Below are 20,614 nucleotides of genomic sequence, written 5' to 3'. Positions count from 1 at the left end.
CAAGTTCAATATGCATACAAAAGATCCAAGGATTATATATTACATAATTTACATATATACTGAGTAGGCCTTAGTACTGTACATCTTAGATGGATTCTACTTAGCAGATATTTTTTTGATATACAGAGAAATTAAAAGAAAGTTTAGTTTTAATTTTGTTTTGTTCTTATTTTGATTCTAAGATGAGCCGTCTAAAATAAAGACCATATCTCTGCAGATTCAGAGCTCTACGTATACTGAATTAGTACAATGTGAATGAACACTACTGTCAATGTATAACGTAGATACTTATGATAGTTCGTCAATGAAACTACGTGTAGTTCTATACTTGTATTTTAAACTTTCAATATGCCATTTTTTCCGAAGTTTTCAGGGTTTTTTTACACTCATTCAGGGGTACTGTAGGCCTATAGCTAATCAATGGGGAACGCTGTCTTATTGTATAGATCTACACACTAAACTTCGATGGACCTTTCCCGTTCTTGTTGCACACAAAACAAAATTGACGCTAAGTAATTACCGATTTGCTCGTCATATAAGCAGCAGTTATTTATACACATGTACGCAAAGCGTAGGTTGTTACAATACTGTACGAACTGCAACATCGATTCAATATCAAAGAAATGAATCATGCGGTTTTCATAATCTTCATGATGATCCTGTCTTCGGAAGTAACAGTAATTAAGAGCAGACATATACTGTCCAAACTGACTAAATTTTACATATCCTACTGCACGTTTTGAAGCAGATTTTTTTCAGTCATGTCTGTGAAGAAAATAAATAAAAATACCCCGTGCAAACGGTAAAAAATCATTACACTCACCTTGCCATGCCGCTTTCACGTCAAAACGAGGTTGATACAGCATCTGTGGAAAAGGCGCGATGATGTGCTAGGTGAGGAAAGTTCCGAAAGTTATTTTGGCGGGAAATACCGAGTGTGTGCCATTGGCGGATGTATAGCTAATCGACAGCGGTGGATCTGCGACACACAGAGTTGTGAGAAACTAGCGTTGTAGTGAAGTACCAGCTAAAATTTCGTGTGCGTACTTAAAATAAAGTTTCTAAGCAGATAACGAGGTGCGCAAAGCGAGGTAACGGGAAAAAGTACCTCGCTTTATTTTGATACCTCACTTCGTGGTTGTGTACTCAGGGGTGGTACCTCGTTTTGTAGGGTATACCAACACACACACACACACACACCATCGCACACGCACCCTCACACACACGCGCGCGCGCACACACACACACACACACACACGCACGCACGAACACACACACCCTCACACACACATACACACGCACGCACACACATACACACAAACACGCACGCACACACACCCTAACTACACACACAGATGCACACACATACACACACACGCACGCACACACACCCTCACATACACACACAGATACACACGCACCCACACACACCCTCACACACACCCTCTCACACACACATACACACCCTCACACACACATATACACACACACATACACACCCTTACACACATATACACATATATTCAATAACTAGTCTATCTGATGACAGAATGTATTGCCTCTTCCAAGCGCACATGTACTTTGTATTGCTTAATGCAGTTACTGATATGTTTTTGTCTATACTCGTTTTTATAAAAAAGGTAAAATGAGGGAAATATCAAAATTTTGTATTCTGTCATGTAAAATACCTTTAATGTTGATTCATTATTTTCAATAAATGTGTTAACAACACCTTTGTCCGAATTTATCAAATTAACCTCGTGTGGACATTCGATTACGATTTGATTACGTTCAAAGTTGCAAGAAAAAATTGTTCGAAATGATTGCGTTTAAGCTTGTAACCAAGTTAGTATTCTGACAATATTGTTTACTACGAAAAAAAATGTTACAAAAACGCACGCGTCCACTTGGAGATGTGGCGTCTTTGGTAGAACAGATTCTTTTCTTCTATGAGGTGACGGATCTGTATGTGGCAACACGGAAGTGAAACGTGAAGGACGCTGACAAAACATCCGAGGCTTTAAAAGAAATGGTTGGAAGATTTGAAACGTTAACACAATCGAATTCCAAAGAGCTTGTAAATCTTGCATTTGTTTCTCTGACAGGAAAGATAACGCAATTCTCTTTGATAACAAGAGTTGATGATGAGAACACATTGTGGATCAAGAAGTTCAGAAAGTGTGATTTCATCTTTGGCAATTCGGTCAGAAGAAATGAGATATCAACCAACATTTGTTCGAAAACTGTATAAAATATTTAACAGGCAGTTTTCGGAGAGAAGTTTGCCGTTCAGAGGCTTGAAACTGATTTCTATCAATTCAACAGCAGGGACGACTGCAAACTGTTGTTAACCTGTCTTAAGCCACTCCGTCATAACATGACCCAACACAATGGAAAAGGATGGACACTTTCCTGGTGTGTAAGTATCAAAGCTCAAGGCGATTAACAACACATATGTCGATTTAAAGGCAGTGATGCAGAAATGTTTGCAGGATAAAATATAAGTGTCATAGTTTGGGATATCATTCAAACTATAATAATCCATCGGTGTGGACCGTCAAGTAGATTTTAGCGTATATAACAGTCCCAAAAGCCGTTTTCATGTGTGATATTCAAAGTTCATAATACCTTTTGTGAACTCAAGATGTCCTGCTTTTTTTGCCGAGAAATGACTTGAGGTTTCGTCTGTAGGTTAAATGAAGAATGTTCTTTACCGCTGTGAGCTAAACCCCTTATTTTACCAGTTGATAGATCAGCATTGAATGCCGTTCTCTACTGACATGGTCTTGTTTCAATCATCTTTTAAAAATCTAAAACGGCCCGCAAGATTTGTTTTCGAAATAGCCTTTCCAAAACCGTAAATGTTTGACAATATAATTGCGTGAGTAGTTCTAAAGATCATTGAATGTCTTGATACCCTTATCAACCAATTAAAAGATGCCCAATTGAAATTCTCTTTATTTCAAACAGTCTTCGGAACTGATCATTTCAACTCAGGAGAATTCCAGTCAAATAAGAGGGACATCACGGTAAAAACATTAGTTTTGTTATAAATTGTACGTGTGTTTTTTAATATTCCTAGTTACGTTTCTATGCTATCCACTGATAATTTCCAATGTCCAGCTTGACAACCTCTTTGGTCCGGGGAAACCTCTCTCAAATTTAGCGCAGACAAAGTCACGCGATAGTTTTGAAAATGAGGCAGTTCATTTTGCAAACACGAACACATAATGACGAGGAGCAGAAATGAAAGCGACATTAGTGACATATGAAGTAAAATACTTTTTTTTAAACACCTGTTTTTGTTATGGAGGTGACAAATGTTATTTGATACTAATAAGTCAATTCAGAAATAAGGATTAAGATTAATCGCCAGCATTGTCGCGACCAGTACATGCGTGTGCTATGTTTGTTTACTGCCGGCTGTGTATATGCGCATGCGTTATCATTGACATAACCAGACTGTTGATAAACAAATAAAGATTTCCTTTTTATACTGTGCATATCTTAGCGAAAACCACATGTCATTGCTCATAAGGTGATACACTTGATAACAAAATCAGTAAAAGTATCGGTTTGTTGGAAAAGTTGTTAACATTGTAAAAATGTCAGAAAGACAACTAAGCAGGCTCGAATGGAAACGCGAGAGGTAAACAGGGGTATTACTGTCGTACCACTGTCGGCCAGGAAAGCAGGGGTCTTACTCTCGTACCACTGTCGGCCAGGAAAGCAGGGGTCTTACTGTGGTACCACTGTCGGCCAGGTAAACAGGGGTCTTACTGTGGTACCACTGTCGCCCAGGTAAACAGGGGTCTTACTGTGGTACCACTGTCGCCCAGGTAAACAGGGGTCTTACTGTGGTACCACTGTCGGCCATGTAAACAGAGGTCTTACTGAGGTATCACTGTCAGCCAGGTAAACAGGGGTCTTACTGTGGTGCCACTGTCGGCCAGGTAAACAGGGGTCTTACTGTGGTACCACTGTCGCCCAGGTAAACAAGGGTCTTACTGTGGTACCACTGTCGGCCAGGTAAACAAGGGTCTTACTGTGGTACCACTGTCGTCCAGGTAAACATGGGTCTTACTGTCGTACCACTGTCGGCCAGGTAAACAGGGGTCTTACAGTGGTACCACAGTCAGGTAGGTAAATAGGGGTCTTACTGTCGTACCACTGTCGGCCAGGTTAACAGGGGTATTACTGTCGTACCACTGTCGGCCAGGAAAGCAGGGGTCTTACTGTGGTACCACTTTCGGCCAGGTAAACAAGGGTCTTACCGTGGTACCACTGTCGTCCAGGTAAACAGGGGTCTTACTGTCGTACCACTGTCGGTCAGGTAAACAGGGGTCTCACTGTGGTACCACAGTCAGGTAGGTAAATAGGGGTCTTACTGTCGTACCACTGTCGGCCAGGTTAACAGGGGTATTACTGTCGTACCACTGTCGGCCAGGAAAGCAGGGGTCTTACTGTGGTACCACTTTCGGCCAGGTAAACAAGGGTCTTACTGTGGTACCACTGTCAGCTAGGTAAATAGGGGTCTTACTGTCGTACCACTGTCGGCCAGGAAAAAACAAGGGTCTTACTGTGGTACCACTGTCAGCTAGGTAAATAGGGGTCTTACTGTCGTTCCACTGTCGGCCAGGTAAACAGGGGTATTACTGTCGTACCACTGTCGGCCAGGAAAACAGGGGTCTTACTGTGATACCACTGTCGGCCAGGAAAACAGGGGTCTTACTGTGGTACCACTGTCGGCCAGGTAAACAGGGGTCTTACTTTGGTACCACTGTCGCCCAGGTAAACATGGGTCTTACTGTGGTACCACAGTCGGCTAGGTTAACAGGAATTGTTGTATAGATAAGATAATATGTGTAGTGTAACCATGTGTGTGCAAAATTGATTGAGTTATTCCCCTTGTACTGTTGTTGTGTACTGTGTGCTACGTCATCAATATAGTGATTCCATCGTGTTGGGATGGCCGCCTCGTGATGTCAATACCACATGGTGTCAGAAGTGGGATGAATATGGACAGGTTAAAGCCACTCAATGAACTTTAATTTGCCGGAAACTTGTCAGAAAACTGGCGATGGTTCAAATAACCTTACGAAATCTACGAGGTAGCTTCCAAAATCGATAAGGAAGAGGATAAAGTGCATGCATACAATTTTCTCCTTGTCGCGAGTCCTCAGACTCCTGACGTTTACAAAACGTTCGTCTTCGAAAATGTAGATGAAAAAATATGTGAGAAGTTCAAGTCATATTTAATCCTAGAAAGAACATTACGTATAAACGATATGTTTTCTTCACGCGCAATATGAAAGAAGGAGAAAATGGATGCATATGTGAAAGACTAGAAAACAAAAGCAAAGAGCTGTGAATTTTTGACATTTGAAAGTAGTCTCATCAGAGATCACATAATTTGTGGAATAAGAAATGTACATCTACGTGAAAGGCTGTTGAGAGGTCGGATTTAATATTAGAAAAATGCATCGAATTTTGTCGCGCGTCAGAGGCCAGCACACAACAGAAAAAAGAACTAGAGGGTCAAGGAGAACCGAAGAACGCGAATGTCCACGATATCAAATAAAAACAAATACGGAATAAAAAGAGAATAGAAAAAACTCAAGCATCTTCACAACCCAAAAATGATGGTTAAAGTGACAGAAAAATGTTCAAATGCAAAAAATGTGGATTCAAACCAAGGGCAGATACAGGAATTTAAGTTAGGGGGGGGGCGTTATAATTAACTTACAGGCGAGGGGTCTGGGGGCCGCCTAGGCCCCCAGCGGGTCCAGGGCAGAGCCCTGGTGGGGGGCTCAAGGGGGCGAAGCCCCCCGACGGAAAATGGTTTAAACAGGTTTAAACCTCCCAAAAAACCGTTAGGAAATGACTGGTTTTAGGGACTTGAGGAGGCGTTGTTTACGAAAAAATATCATATATAGGAAAACTAAAAAAGTAAGGAGTAAGAAAAGCTACTAATGAGCATGTCATTAGACATTATTAATAAGCGTTGTGATATAGACCTTTTTTGGTGTGCTTTTGTATTTGCACTTGTATTTGCGTCAATGTGCCTGCCTGTCGTTTTGGGCTATGTATTTCAAGAATTACATGTATTTTAAATTTTTAAATGCAACACACGCCAACACCTAACACTCTTTATGTGCAAAGCCGGAAAAGTGTTACCAATTTTAGCTAGAATGCGGAGAAAATTCATGTCTTTTCTGGAGGTTCTCTAGGCAGTTAAAACTATTCCAAATTTTAGCCTATTTCCCAAAATTTGCAGAAGGAAAGACGACCGCTGCGCCAAAATACATGCCGGCCATTACGGGTGATCGAATTTTCGTTAAAATTTAGAAAATTGTTTTAAGAAATTTGTAGGCTTCAACAGCTGTTTTGTTGAATGCATTTTATAGTACACATATGTTTCAATATATCCAAACAGTTTTTAGTTCAAAATCCTGCAAAATGAAATTGTAATCGAAGATCGTTTCTTAAGTGCGCCATAACCGGTGACACGAGGCTACTACAAAAGTGTGTATGATCATCCACCGCGGGGGCGATGGGAGGGGTTGGGGGGAGGGGTGGCAAGCCAAGGCCTGCTTGTCTACAGTTCATGTGACAGTTAAAGAAATTATTTGGCATAAATACTTACTCTCGCCTTTTAAAAAAACATTCAATTTTCTTTTGAAACATATTCGAGACTACTGTACCGTCGTTACAGTTTCATACTATATCAACAATGACACATTTTGCTCTAATATGGCCTTCATTTTCGAAAGAGTTCCTATAATCGCGATAACTCTTTCTGTCGTTATGTGATCAACTATAATAAAGTTACTGTATACTTGAAAATTAGCCCAACTTAAGTCATCTATAGCTGTTTAGAACAGTGATAGTCATAACATACGACCAAGACCATCCAGTATACTTCGTAACTCACCCTTACTCTGCCAATTTTAGGGGGGGGCGTGCGCCCCCCACGCCCCCCTCTAAATCCGCCCCTGCAAACACCTTCCGAGAAATTGTGCTGCTTATCGAAAATCTTGCCTAAATTGCCATGGTAACAATCCCTTCGCGAAAATGTGTAGAATGGGTGTTCATGAATGCATTAGATGCCGAGACAGATGAAGATGATTACGGTGATACACAGTTTGTTGGCATGGTAAACAGAACAGAAAAGTCTATGAAAGCAACTGAATGGCACATAAAAGTGAAAATAAATGATCAGAAGTTTGCATTCAAAATAGACACAGGGGCTGCGTACAATGTCAAATGGTTCAGTCCGATTGTGTTTAGATCTCGGGGATCTTAACAAAGCGGTAAAGAGAGAACATTTCCCGATGAAAACTGTGGAGGAAGTAGCAGCCAAGTTAAATAATGCTAGAGTATTCAAAAAAACTTGACGCATCGCAAGGGTTCTTTCACATAAAGTTGGCCGAGGAAAGTACCTGGTTGACAGCATTTAATGCGCCATTTGGGCGATATAAGTTTAAGAGATTACCATTTAGGATCAAATCAGCTAGTGAAGTTTTTCAAAGAGTTACAACACAGATATTCGAGACTATCCAAGACTGTGATGTCATTGTTGACGATATACTTATTTGGGGACAGGACGAACAGGAATTAAATGAACGGTTGGAAAAAGTATTGGAGAAAGCAGACATAGTAAATCTCAGATTTAATGAAAAGAAATGCTCAGCCAAGATGAAGTTGAATATAGGTCACACATTTGGAAAGGATGGCCTGAAACCTTACAAGAACAAAATCAAGGCAATCATGGCAATGCCAGAACCCGATGACGTGAAAAGTTTGCAAAGACTTTTAGGCATGGTCAGTTACCTACAAAAAATTGTTCCGGATCTAGCCACAGTGAATGCACCACTCCTTGAGCTTCTAAAGGAAAAGGTAGCATGGCATTGGGAGGCACAGACACAGACGAGCACTTCAACGTTTAAAGGAGCTCATATCGGACACACCAGTACTTCAGTATTATGACCAGAATGAGGAGGTACATGTGTTCGTAGATGCATCATCCACTGGACTAGGAGCGTGTCTCGTGCAAAGAGGAAAACCCTTAGCCTTTCCTTCGAGATCATCAAAAGACACGGAAAGAAATTACACGCAGATGGAAAAGGAAATGTTAGCAATAGTTTATGGAACAGGGAAGTTTCATCAGTATAGCTATGGGAAAGATGTGGTTAACATTCAAACAGATCACAAGCCACTCGAAAGTTTGTTCAAAAAGCCTCTCATACAAGCACCACAGAGAATTCAAAGAATGAGATACAGAATTATAATCTGTGTGTTCGATATGTTCCTGGCAAGGAGCTCTACATTGCACCTTTCAAGGATGAACCCAGCAACGCAGAATTTTCTGTACACGAATTAGTGTGTATATCGAGTGGGAAAAGTACGGACTTCATACAGGAAGTTGACGATGATCGTGTATTACCTGCGGTGAAACAAAACGTGATACTTGAATGGCCAGATAAGAGGAGTGATATAGCAAGGAATCTCGATATCTATTGGAATATTAGGGATGAGGTCAACATGTGTAATGGTCTACTTATGGAAGGAGACAGAATTGTCACATCACTGTCGCTTCAAAGTAAAATTATCAACAAAGTACATGCCAGCCATCTAGGTTTTATGAAGTGTTTAGAACTTGCCTAATCTAGTTTGTTCTGGGTTGGAATGTCGAAATGTATTAAAAGTAAGGTTGAAAATTGTTTTATATGTCGGAAGCATAGAAAGTGTCAGCAAGAGGAACTACTCATTCAGGAGGAAATTCTTGACAGACCCTGGCAGAAGTTTGCGAGTGATATATTTTATCTTGGTGATGATAAGTTTATGATCTCAGCTGATTATTACTCAAAATATTTTTAAATATTCAACATTCCGAATGTGACAAGTTTGGTATTGATTCAGTATATGAAGTTACATTTCGCGCGTTATGGTATTCCGGAAATCCTGAGAACTGACCGAACACGCGTCAGCAGAATTCCAAGCATTCATGAGTGAATACAATATTAAACATGTCACATCTTCACCAAGATACCCTCAAAACAATATATTTGCTGAAAGAATAGTGCAAACAGCAGAAAAGCTGACCAAAAAAGGCAAGGAAGATAGCCCGGATCCAGAAATCGCATTGTTAGAAATCCGAAACACACCTATTTCAGGTGTTGGTCTTTCTTCGGTGGAAATTGGACGTAAAACACCAACAATTGTTCCGATTAAGAAGTCGCTTATAAAACCTCGGGACAATTCTAATAAATTTGTTTGTCCACGTCTGGAGGAAAACACCAGAGGTCACAGGAAAAATGGTTCAATAAGGAAACCAAAAGAATGCGTGATATTCTTCCTGATGAATATGTCAGAATACATACTGGAAAAAACTGGACACCAGCAGAGTGTGTCAGAAAGGACGACAACCCAAGGTCGTGCATAATCAAAAGTGAAGGTCGAAGCTATGGGAGGAACAGAAGAGACATTCTGAAGTCTCGTGAAAACTTCAGTGATGACAAGTTTGACTATCAACCAAACGCGTACGCAAATATGAACATTCTAGGAGCACAACCTACTTCTGTGCAGTCCAAACATCCTGAACTACAGTGTAGGTCGAATGAACAAAAAACATTCCTAATGCCAACGGTCGTTGCTAAGGACATTGACGTTGCTAAGGAGACTGGTGTTGCTAGGCAACCTCCATCTGTTGCAGTACCCGAGCAACATGTGAGTCGTGTCAGTGGCAGAACGATTATCAAACCGAAATGTTATGAGGACTGAACAGAATATTCGAACAATATTAACATCTCATAAAATACAACATCAAACACGTGTCGGTGTATTCATGTGTTTAATTCTTGTGAAAAATAGATGTGTAGCAGGTTCTCGAACATTGAATTATATTTTAGTTACAGAAAGTCAAGTAGACAATAATAAACTTTATTTCAAATGGTGAATCATTGCACTAAGAACTACAAATAATTTCAATTATTTACATTTGTATTAATGAAAGTAACATGAACGTTTACAATCATTTACAGTATTATACACTGCAAGTAATACTAGGTTTAGGGTAAATTTGATTATATAGCCATTATTTTTCTAAATCATTAGGTTAATTTTAAGATGGAAGATGTTGTATAGATAATATGATACGTGTTGTGTTACCATGTGTGTGCAAAGTTGCTTGAGTTATTCCCCTTGTACTGTTGTTGTGTACTGTGTGCTACGTCATCAATAAAGTGACTTTCTCGTGTTGAGATGGCCGCCTCATGTTGTCAATACCACAGGGGTCTCACTGTGGTACCACTGTCAGCCAAGTAAATCCATACATTTCCATGCTCTAGATGAAGGCTGGTGTTTTTCCACTGAACCCCCAACAACGCAGGTTTCCCGTCGTAATAGATGCCTTTCCAGCTAACCATATCCGGAATTGGCTTAATGATAAGTGTCTCCTGAAAGTTAGTTCGAGCTACTTCCGGTTTTCGGTAAACGTGTGTTAATCAATAATAACATCTAACATCACAATTATAATTAGAAATCTACCATAAAACAATGCATACGTATTGGAAGCGTGTCATATAGGTTTTGATGGATTCTTGATGGGGTGAATATCTGAGGTGATGTACTGTAATACTACCAAAAGGTCTCAGCCAGTTTTCCTTCCTGTTTTTCACCGTTTGATTATTGATAGAGAAAAAAAGAAACATAAATGTTATTACACATTTCTAAAAAATTCCTGGTAACAGTTTCTATTCGCTGTAGAATACTTCGCAGACAGATCTCTCGCTTCAAACAATCGATTCCACAAACCGGAAGTGCCTAGGGCTTACAAATACGAAAACTAACATGAATCGCGTGACTAAAATTAGAGAAAACTTCGGTTTGGATCTAACTCGAAAGGCAGTTATTGAGTATGAAGGGATGTATTTGTAACAGTATACAATACTCTCGACTATAGATTCGCGTATGCAGCTCATCCTAAATTGAACAGAAACGAGAAAAAAACAAACGTATACACATTTTATCACCCTCTCTTCAGCAAATCTACACCGCTGTACACAAATCAGTTGCTTTGTTTCACTTTTTAAAAAGTTGACCGGGACAGACAAACGCGTTGTCGCGGATCCTTGTACAACAACATCAATTCACATATCAAGAGTGTTTGTTATCATCCAAGGAGTAAACTGCATTCCCTTATGTATATTAGCACGACCACAGTTGTAAATAGCCAATGGTTGATACATCTATAGATATTTATATGTCATGAACACTCAGCAAAAACGCAATGTTTTTTAACGTAAAAGTTGACATACGACATCGTAGAACGCACATCTGATTGGAAAAGGAGTTCTCTCTTGCAGAATTTGGAATGTTCCTTTTTTCCTTTGGCTTCTTCCATCACAGAGACCAGGAACAATCGGCTGCCCACTTACAACACTACAAATGCTGTTGTTCACTCTTCCTTTCATGTTTCATCTTACTGTGAATTTCTGTATCCCCTTGACAATTCAATTAAAGTTTTTTTATCCAGTAAGTGCCGTTTCATTTGTAGATAATTGCATAATGCACAATTGTACATACATCACATGCGGCACATGTCAAGGCGGACGTTTACAAATCAATACACGGGTCCTGTACATAACAAAATTACTGTTAATGAGGATAGTGATACATAGTAATGAAATGTACTATATGAATGTAATTACATATAAAGAGTTGAAAGAAGTTTCACACACAGAGTTTCACAAACAGGCTACCTTCTCGTGGATGTATTGGGTAGTCGGTTGACAAAGTGGTAACACACTGCGTTTCACCTAGACGTCCGGGGTTCGATTCCCGGAACGGGTTTTCCTTGTGCACTCCGGTTTCCTCCCACAGTAAGACCTCTCGTGAGTTTCCATCCGAGCCAACAAGAGTGATTAATATAGGTGGGAACAACTTATTGTATGTATGAAATACAAGTTAATTTAATCACCTGCATTTTAAATTTAAGTTTGACCACAACTTCTCCAGATGTTGTACATATGGTTTATATTATTAAGAATGACACGTTTTTACTTATCATTTATACTTGCATGCCATTTACTGAAGAGAGGAAAGTTGAAAGAGAACCAGGCTATATATGCAGATAAGTTGTTGTATATGACCCTCGGTACTTAACCATAGAAAGGATATGAAACGCAAAACTAACATTTCAACTGCTCCCATACTTGTTTACTACGTGTTACCAATACCGTTGTGTGGTAATGACACATAATTTCCATGTTTACACTAAAGCACCAGCACGTTTGTGGAGTTTACTTACCCACACCACTCTACCATTGTTATACCTTTGTAGATGCTGTGTCTTGCCATGTCATAAAAATACAAATTATTGTCTATGGAAATGGAAGTAAATTTGTCATGAGAAGTTTTAGTCGCCATCTTGTGATAAACAAGACTTTTTCAATATATTAATCCAGTTTTTGTAAATTTCATAATTAAATACCGGGCATGTTCTTACCAAGACTATTGATCGGAAACACGGTTTGTTTCCTCTTTGCTTGGAATAGCGGAATCTATGTCATTTCTTTGTCAATGCTAGTTAATTAAGGGGGAATCATTTGAACTTGGACAATGTATACAGCCAATTAGTGTTGTGGTACTTGTGGCATATTAACATTTTAATGGTTAGTGTTATGGCCGTGTAAGAACTTCTACCCGAGGCACGTCAACACAAGCTTGGAGGTAAATAAGTGCGTTTGTATTAATTTCACTTACCGAAAGAAATGTTCGAATGCAGAGGTCTAATTACTAGAACCTTAAAAAAGATATCTAGTGCTGTCAAATGGCGCCACCTGGTGTCTTGTAGTATTGTAGTTCTGGTATACCGAGATTATATCGAAAATTACGATACATACCGCGATAATCAAGAAAATTTATAACAGGGTAATGTAATGAAAACGAATCTCCCATAGCAACACCATGAAACTGTGTACTGCTACCTGTATACCGAGATGTTTGGTACAATGATACCGATATTAATACGGAAATTGCTATATATACCGAGTTTATTATGAAAATTGCAACATCTACAGAGATTATCGTGAGATACCAAATGGATACCAAAATTATCACGAAAATTGCAATGAATACGGAGATTATCACGAAGATCACAATATATACCTTGACAATCAAGAAAGTCACAATATATGCCGAGATTATCACGAAAATCGCAATGTATGCCGGGATTTTCAAGAAATTTTCATGATAACGACAATGTATACAAAGATTGTCTAGAAAGTAGCCTGACATTGTTTAACCGCAGAAAAAGCATGTGTAGTAGACAGGTTAATGTATTATTAGTAGTTGTGTTGTGAAAATTGAAAGAAAAATACATACATAGTGCAAATATTGAATTTTCAGTCATAAACATTGCACTCCACACAGATGTATTAACTATTTCATGCATTACTAAACGTCAGGAAAGTATCTAGGTCACTTTGAAATCAATTAGCCTGGATAGTAAAAAAGTAATTAGCCGATGAACACACGAAGTTCTATGTCGTACCTGCAATTGACTGAAAACCTTTAATTGAAGTAAACAAACTTAAGTAACTAAACAAATAATTTCGTTCGTGTTGTTTATGTGTAATTGCGTTGTTTTAATACGAATCCATTACTTTCCTGAGGAGTGATTACCAAACAACATTTCCTGTTGTACTTGTTTCATTACAGACAGGACAGGTAACAAGCAAAGTGTTATACTCAAACTCGCTCAGTGTGTGTAACTTTGTGTCAATAAAAATTACCCATCATTCCGCAGACTTCCTGTTCAGTCCGATATCAACCGAAAACTCCATTACCCTTTGAAAGTTTGGAAGTTCGCCATGAAATCAATATTATATGACTTTTGTTCAATTTCGTTAAAGTACAGATCTTCATTGCAAAGCACGTGTGAATATCTGACAGAAACCAGTTAGGGATCATGTTGACATGAACTTTCATTTAGCAAATCACGAATGGATGGCATTCGAGTGTTTTGAATGTCATTACCAAAAAATGGCTGTGCCCATTGTGCCACACCTCAAGCGGCGTATTCACTGCAAAATTTAGGAGATACATCTTTAGAATTGCTACCTGTTTTTGTTAATTTTAAACTGCTTTCTTTGATACATCAATAATTTTCAAGATATATGATAAAATTGTCATGTGAATAAGCGAATTTAGCGGACTAGGTCGCCACCCGTGCGCAACAATCAGTGGAACGAACTGTCAATTTATGTCAGGAAATTTCGCCTATTCTACTCATCGGAGACCGTTAAAAAGCTTTTTGAAAATCATCATAAAGCCGACATTACTCAATCTGTCTGTAGTTCTGTTCAAAGGTAAAGACTGCGTTTGAAACGAATGTATTCATTGGTTAAAAGAGAGTAAAAGCATTATACTCCGGGATTGTGGCTGGGGGATATCTCTAGGCCATAGCCTTATAATCATTTGACAAGTTCATTATGGTATTGTCACGATCCATATTTTATCAGCATTTATTTATCTTATTTTTTAATCCTTAAACCTATGTCCTATTCTCCCCACTATAGGCGCTCATATATCGTAAATCATTCTATAGTCTAGACATTGTTGTGAATGTAGCGATTTTTGTAACATCTGAAAGAAAAAAAAAAAAAATACAAAACACACATACACACACAAAACAGAGAGAGAACAGGGTGGTAAAATATTTGGTATGTCTTCTATTTCTTTGCGTAATAAAATTTATTGATGAATTTGTTTCGATATTCATTTAACTATAGTTTTGAATAAAAAAAAAACCCTGCCTGCTTATGTTGAGAACAAACCAATAAAGCAAACAAACCAAGGAAACATAAATAAATAAATAAATAGTTAAATAAATAGATAAATAAATAAATAAATCTAACATTCTCATCATCATAAAGAAATTCGTGTTTTAAGTTGACCAGACCACCCTGTGTAGGGTTGGTACACTTCGGGAATTACTACTCAGACTACTTGTTAGGAGAAATCTGTCAGTGTCTCTCGTTCCATCCCTGTGCTCGTTGATTGTTTTTACCTAAACCTTTAACCATAGGAACAGACACTAGAAGATCAAATTAGCACTCTTCAGTGTTTCCATCTACGGAACCAGGAAAGCGAGATGATTTAGTCAAGTATTTACCAAGACCTATAATGAAATTTTCACGATATCCAGTTCGCTTTCCCTTACTAATAACCATTCCACACGTGACTGAAGTTGATCGAATCTGGTTTTCATCAAACATGTTCTCCATTTCACTACACACAGTGACAATAAATTCCACGGGAAGGTTGCTGTCCAATACATTATGATGAGAATTGTCCGGCCATTTTTAGATAGGAAAGGAAAGACACTAACACGATGAATTGATAGGTTTGTAGGATATAGACACGAGAGCGAGAAGGCGTGATCCAAAGAATGACGGCGTAAACGGACAGTTAAGGCTAAGAAATAACGACTCCGATTTACTCTCAATACACCGTGAGGCCGCGACCTACCAGGCGCTGAGGCAGTACAGCGCTAATTTTGGCGAGAATATCGATTTGCCTCTTTTTTAGGTGGAAGAAGAAGTAGATATGGCTAAATAAGCTTATTAACGGTGATGGACAATTACTGGACAGCACCAAATCCCAGAATGAACACTTGGGGACTATTATAGACCTTAATGGGCCCTATGTGGGTCACGTGTAAGTACTGTCAAGTGTCACAGTTAAGCTGAGACTAAGAATTGACCGACATGTATTCTCGGGCGGAGGGACGGACGGACGGACAGAGAGAAACAGACTCATTACATAGAGTGCGTCCCTACTCGTTATACAGAGTGTCACCTTACCGCTCGTTATACGGAGTTTCTTCTTACCACTCGTTATACGGAGTGTCTCCTTGCCGCTCGTTATACGGAGTGTCTCCTTACCACTCGTTATACGGAGTGTCTCTGTCTACCACTCGTTATGCGGAGTTTCTCCTTACCACTAGTTATACGGAGTGTCTCCTTACCGCTCGTTATACGGAGTTTCTCCTAGCCGCTCGTTACAAGAAGTTTCTCCTTACCGCTCGTTATACGGAGTGTTTCCTTACCACTCGTTATACGGAGTGTCTCCTTACTACTCGTTATACGTAGTGTCTCCTTACCACTCGTTATACGGAGTTTCTCCTAGCCGCTCGTTACAAGAAGTTTCTCCTTACCACTCGTTATACAGAGTGTCTCCTTAACACTCGTTATACGGAGTGTCTCCTTACCACTCGTTATACGTAGTGTCTCCTTACCACTCGTTATACGGAGTGTCTCTGTCTACCACTCGTTATGCGGAGTTTCTCCTTACCACTAGTTATACAGAGTGTCTCCTTACCACTCGTTATACAGAATGTCTCCTTATCACTCATTATACAGAATGTCTCCTTACCACTCGTTATACGGAGTGTCTCCTTACCACTCGTTATACGGAGTGTCTCCTTACCACTCGTTATACGGAGTTTCCTCTTACCACTCGTTATACAGAGTTTCCTCTTACCACTCGTTATACGGAGTGTCTCCTTACCACTCGTTATACGGAGTGTCTCCTTACTACTCGTTATACGGAGTGTCTCCTTACCACTCGTTATACAGAGTGTCTCCTTACCACTCGTTATACGGAGTGTCTCCTTACCACTCGTTATACGGAGTGTCTCCTTACCACTCGTTATACGGAGTGTCTCCTTACCACTCGTTATACGGAGTTTCCCCTTACCACTCGTTATACAGAGTTTCCTCTTACCACTCGTTATACGGAGTGTCTCCTTTATACAGAGTGTCCTCTTACCACTTTACCGCTCGTTATACGGAGAAGTTTCTCCTTACCACTCGTTATACAGAGTGTCTCCTTAACACTCGTTATACGGAGTGTCTCCTTACCACTCGTTATACGGAGTGTCTCCTTACCACTCGTTATACAGAGTTTCCCCTTACCACTCGTTATACAGAGTTTCCCCTTACCACTCGTTATACGGAGTGTTTCCTTACTACTCGTTATACGGAGTGTCTCCTTACCACTCGTTATACGGAGTGTCTCCTTACCACTCGTTATACAGAGTTTCCTCTTACCACTCGTTATACGGAGTGTCTCCTTACCACTCGTTATACGGAGTGTCTCCTTACCACTCGTTATACGGAGTGTCTCCTTAACACTCGTTATACGTAGTGTCTCCTTACCACTCGTTATACTTACCACTCGTTATACGTCGTTATACGTCTCCTTACCACTCGTTATACAGAATGTCTCCTTAACACTCGTTATACGGAGTGTCTCCTTACCACTCGTTATACGGAGTGTCTCCTTACCACTCGTTATACGGAGTGTCTCCTTACCACTCGTTATACGGAGTGTCTCCTTACCACTCGTTATACGGAATGTCTCCTTACCACTCGTTATACGAGTTTCCTTTACCACTCGTTATACGGAGTCTCCTTACCTCGTTATACAGAGTTTCGTTATACGGAGTGTCTCCTTACCACTCGTTATACAGAATGTCTCCTTACCACTCGTTATACGGAGTGTCTCCTTACCACTCGTTATACAGAGTTTCCTCTTACCACTCGTTATACGGAGTGTCTCCTTACCACTCGTTATACAGAGTTTCCTCTTAACACTCGTTATACGGAGTGTCTCCTTACCACTCGTTATACAGAATGTCTCCTTAACACTCGTTATACGGAGTGTCTCCTTACCACTCGTTATACGGAGTGTCTCCTTACCACTCGTTATACGGAGTGTCTCCTTACCACTCGTTATACGGAGTGTCTCCTTAACACTCGTTATACAGAATGTCTCCTTACCACTCGTTATACGGAGTGTCTCCTTACCACTCGTTATACGGAGTGTCTCCTTACCACTCGTTATACGTCGTGTCTCCTTACCACTCGTTATACGGAGTGTCTCCTTACCGCTCGTTATACGGAGTGTCTCCTTGCCGCTCGTTATACGGAGTGTCTCCTTACCACTCGTTATACGGAGTTTCCCCTTACCACTCGTTATACGTAGTGTCTCCTTACCACTCGTTATACAGAATGTCTCCTTAACACTCGTTATACGGAGTGTCTCCTTAACACTCGTTATATAGAATGTCTCCTTATCACTCGTTATACGGAGTGTCTCCTTACCACTCGTTATACGTCGTGTCTCCTTACCACTCGTTATACGTCGTGTCTCCTTACCACTCGTTATACGGAGTGTCACCTTACCGCTCGTTATACGGAGTGTCTCCTTAACACTCGTTATACGTAGTGTCTCCTTACCACTCGTTATACGTCGTGTCTCCTTACCACTCGTTATACGTCGTGTCTCCTTACCACTCGTTATACGGAGTGTCACCTTACCGCTCGTTATACGGAGTGTCTCCTTAACACTCGTTATACGTAGTGTCTCCTTACCACTCGTTATACGTCGTGTCTCCTTACCACTCGTTATACGGAGTGTCTCCTTACCGCTCGTTATACGTAGTGTCTCCTTACCACTCGTTATACGTCGTGTCTCCTTACCACTCGTTATACGGAGTGTCTCCTTACCACTCGTTATACGGAGTGTCTCCTTAACACTCGTTATACGTAGTGTCTCCTTACCACTCGTTATACGTCGTGTCTCCTTACCACTCGTTATACGGAGTGTCTCCTTACCGCTCGTTTTGCAGAGTACGTTGTTACCAGTCGTTATGCGAGTTTCTCCTTATCAGTCCTTATATAGTGTGTCTCGGTATCGAACAATATTAAATCAGAACGACCGTTTCATAAAGCATATCATTATGAAATACTGGACAACGTGTCTGTTTTTAGATCGATCGATATATTGTCTTGTGACCAAGAGTATTAACTAAGATATTTATGGAAACATCTCAAAATCTTTAAAACACAAAATATTTAAACAAACAAGCTATAAAAAGGTATTTTGCATATCCATGAAAGTAATTAACAAATTCCTTGCTTAGCATCATTGATCCTTTTCCGAACGAAAGTTATCCTGATCTTTGTCGGGCGATAATTTCGTTCGCATGTTGGAGTCTTATTCACTGTAGGAAGCAATATACACGTTGCATCTTGAAATACGTAAATTTTGCAAAACAGATGTATTTTAAAGATCGGTGTGGTAAATGGAAGAAATATCTCATTTCACGTATTTAAAACATGTAATTAAACAAACCCTCTGGTTATAAATACACAAAAAATGATTGAAACAAACTGAGAACAGAACATCGGGAGTACATGGTTAATTACATTCTTTAGCAAGTAGTAAATTAATCTTGGCGTTTACGTGAAAGGTTAAAAAGTTGATAAGTTCTCCGCAGCGAACTTGATCATCGCTTTGCTTTAAACCCAGGCGTTTTTGGTACATACAGGAAAACTCGGGCAATTTGGTTTCCGGAATATTGCTGTAAAGAGGAGAAATATTTGACAAAATTATACATTTGTGTGACATTATCAGCTTAAGAATTGCTGTTTGTCTAGAAAAAATTTCGAATTCTAAGAACTGTTTAACGTGTGGTCGTCAGTAACCACTCCGTACCAATTATCAAACTCTACCTCTGTGCATAAGACCCCGCCCGCTGCCACCATAAAACGCCAATATGCTATATCATTTTAACTACTCTCGTATGATTATAAGATTTGACTTTCCTTACTCACCGAATTCATTTTTAAATAAAATCAAAACTGCGTGAATGTTCATATAAATGTTATTTCGTTAGTTCATATTGAAACAATTGATATCGAGTCCTCTAGATATTGTTTTAAATTGTTAGTTGTATGTTCATGACCTTGTCTTAGAGTATTCTCTGCCTCTTTTTTGCCGTCCCAATATCATTGTATCCATATTAGCCCACTTGTACCAAATCTAGCATCACAATCTTTCCATCGTTCTAAATTAAACGAAAAAACACTCAAACATTTCATAAAGCAAAACTATATGTATTAACAAGAAAAACTCTCAAAACCTGAATCCTTCGGATTTTATCTTAGATTCAAAGTCAGCACCAAGAGTAATCTACTGCTTCAGAAAGTTTGTTCGTTCCATCTAATGATACTCATTACCGACGAAATGCTTATCAGAGACGGAAGCAACACTTTGTACAATTTCATTTGCAAATTACAACGTGGTTAGTATACATGGCACCACACAAAACACATCGGGGCAGCATGTTAACTTTTCCTTTGCCATTTTACAGCACACTAATGTTCAGAAGGTCGAGGGTAATCTTACAGGTTTAGGTTAAATCCGGACCGGAATAAATAACTTTTTTACCCAATAATAGCAAAGGTGGTATGAAACGAGAACCAGCTAAAGGCCTTCTAATGCTACACAAGTCAGCGGCCATTTACATATAGTCTGTTAAGAAGTCGGTTGGTGATGATCCCGCGGAGATATATACCGGTGTTCGGTATCGATTCTAGGAGTTCTAGCAGTGATACACAGGAAAACGCCCCGACCAAGTTCGGCGCAACGGGTTTCAGAAGTATATATCAGTTATATCAGTTCCGGAGAATCACGACGGTACGGTTTGGACTTTAAGTGGTACCCGCTGTAACATTCCGGAATGTTAACACTGGTACCG

Source organism: Ylistrum balloti, unplaced genomic scaffold (genome assembly GCF_031769215.1).
Source record: "Ylistrum balloti isolate Yb309-2 unplaced genomic scaffold, AGI_CSIRO_Ybal_v1 Utg371438, whole genome shotgun sequence".
Taxonomy (NCBI): domain Eukaryota; kingdom Metazoa; phylum Mollusca; class Bivalvia; order Pectinida; family Pectinidae; genus Ylistrum; species Ylistrum balloti.
The sequence above is the reverse complement of the archived record's forward strand: the minus strand, read 5'-3'. Positions refer to the sequence as shown.